The following is a 2,500-nucleotide window of genomic DNA, read 5'->3' as shown; positions in this document are numbered from 1 at the left end:
TTGTCGTGTGCAGGTCCTCGAGGGTTGGTAGATTGCAGGCAATTACCTTCTCAGCAGTGTGCATGATACGCTGCAGTCTGCTCTTGTCCTTGGCAGTGGCAGCAGCGTACCAGACGGTTATGGAGGAGGTGAGGATGGATTCAATGATCGCTGTATAGAATTGCACCATCATTGTCTTTGGCAGGTTGCATTTCTTCAGCTGCCGTCGAAAGTACATCCTCTGTTGAGCTCTCTTGGCGAGGGAGCTGATGTTCAGTTCCCACTTGAGGTCCCGGCAGAGAATAGTGCCCAGGAAGCGGAAGGACTCCACAATTTTGACTGCGGAGTCTAACAGGGTGATGGCGGTGAGTGGGGCTGTATTCTTCCTGAAGTCCACAACCATCTCAACTGTCCTTAGAGCATTTAGCTCTAAGTTGTTCTGGCTACACCAGGTCACCAGGTTGTCAGCTTCCCACCTATAGTCAGACTCATCCCCACCAGAGATCAGCCCAATGAGGGTGGTGTCGTCCGACAAACTTCAAGAGTTTGACGGACAGATGATTGGAGGCGCAGCTGTTGGTATACAGGGAGAAGAGCAGTGGGCAAAGGACGCAGCCCTGAGGAGTTCCCGTGCTGATGGACCTGGAGTCAGAGACTTCTGTTCCCGGCTTAACGCACTGCTTCCTGTCAGAGAGGAAGTCTGTGATCCACCTGCAGGTGGAGTAGGGCACGTTCAGCTGGAAGAGCTTGTCCTGAAGCAGGGCAGGGATGATGGTGTTGAAGGCAGAGCTGAAGTCCACAAACAGGATCCTGGCGTAGGATGCTGGGGCGTCCACATGCTGTAGGGTGAAGTGGAGGGCCATGTTAACTGCGTCGTCCACAGACCTGTTGGCTCTGTAGGCAAACTGAAGGGGGTCCAGGAGAGGGTCTGTGATGGCTTTGAGGTGTGCCAGGAGCAGGCGCTCAAAAGACTTCATTACCACAGATGTAAGGGCGACCGGTCTGTAATCATTTAGTCCTGTTGGCCTTAGCTTTTTGGGCACAGCGATGATGGTGGAGGACTTGAGACAGGCTGGTACATGGCATGTCTCCAGGGAGGTGTTAAAGATGTTGGTGAACACCGGAGACAGCTGGCCAGCGCAGTGCCTGAGGGTGGCTGGAGAGACAGAGTCCGGCCCGGCTGCTTTGCGTGGATTCTGCCTCTTGAAAAGCCCATTAACTTCTCCCTCCTGAAAGGAGAGAGTCGTTTCTGTAGTATGGGTGGGGGATGGGGCCTCTTGGGTGGGAAGGGGTGGTTCAGGACAGTCCAATTGTCTTTCAAATCTACGGTAGAACTCGTTCAGGTCGTTGGCTAGGCGGGAGTCGTTAGTGGTGTGGGGCGCTCTGGGTTTGTAGTTGGTGATGTGCCTGAGCCCTTTGGCAGACAGAAGCAGCGTCGTTAGTAGAGAACTGGTGTTTTAGTGTCTCTGAGTACAGTCGTTTAGCCTCTCTCACCGCTTTGCTAAACCTGTTCTTCGACTCCTTGAATCTGTCTCTATCCCCACTCCTAAACGCTTCCTCCTTCTCCAACCTCAACCTTTTGAGCTTTGCTGAGAACCAGGGCTTGTTGTTGTTAAAGTTCACCCTGGTACGTGTTGGGATACAGCAGTCCTCACAGAAGCTGATGTACACAGCCTCTGTGAGTTCATCCAGACTATTGGTAGCAGTCGTGAACATATCCCAGTCAGTACAGTCTAAGCACGCCCGCAAATCTTCCACAGCCTCACTGGTCCACTGTTTAGATGTCCTCACAGCAGGTTTACAGAGTTTTAGTTGCTGCCTGTATGCACGAATCAGGTGGACCAAGGGAGTTCTGTGCGAGCCGAACAGCCCCGTGACCCACAAGAGAAACATCCCCGCCAAATTCGAGCGTTTGACGGGGTCTATCCGTGAAAAAATATTCACGTTTTTGAGTGCACATGCATTTCTGCTGCAAATGCCTCTGGAAGTTTCATGCCGTTCGTATGCCAATTGTGGCAACACGAAAATGACCCGTTTTCCCATTCCGAGGGATTTCTGTGCGACCCTAACAGCCCCGTGAGCCACAAGAGACACATCCCCGCCAATTTCTAGCGTTTCACGGGGTCTATCCGTGAAAAATATAGACGTTTTTGAGTGCACATGCATTTCTGCTGCAGATGCCTCTGGAAGTTTCATGCCGTTCGTACGCAATGTGGCAACACGAAAATGACCCCTTTTCCCATTCCGAGGGATTTCTGTGCGACCCTAACTAACAGCGCCCGTGAGCCACAAGAGAGACATCCCCGCCAATTTATAGCGTTTCACGGGGTCTATCCGTGAAAAATATAGACGTTTTTGAGTGCACATGCATTCCTGCTGCAAATGCCTCTGGAAGTTTCATGCCGTTCCTATGCAATGTGGCCACACAAAAATGACCCGTTTTCCCATTCCGAGGCATTTCTGTGCGACCCTAACAGCCCCGTGAGCCACAAGAGAGACATCCCCGCCAACTTCTAGCGTT

The sequence above is a fragment of the Petromyzon marinus genome, unplaced genomic scaffold (genome assembly GCF_048934315.1).
Source record: "Petromyzon marinus isolate PM22_M1 ecotype Great Lakes invasive population unplaced genomic scaffold, UKy_Petmar_22M1.pri1.0 PM_G_Scaffold_128, whole genome shotgun sequence".
Classification (NCBI taxonomy): Eukaryota; Metazoa; Chordata; class Hyperoartia; order Petromyzontiformes; family Petromyzontidae; genus Petromyzon; species Petromyzon marinus.
The sequence above is the reverse complement of the archived record's forward strand: the minus strand, read 5'-3'. Positions refer to the sequence as shown.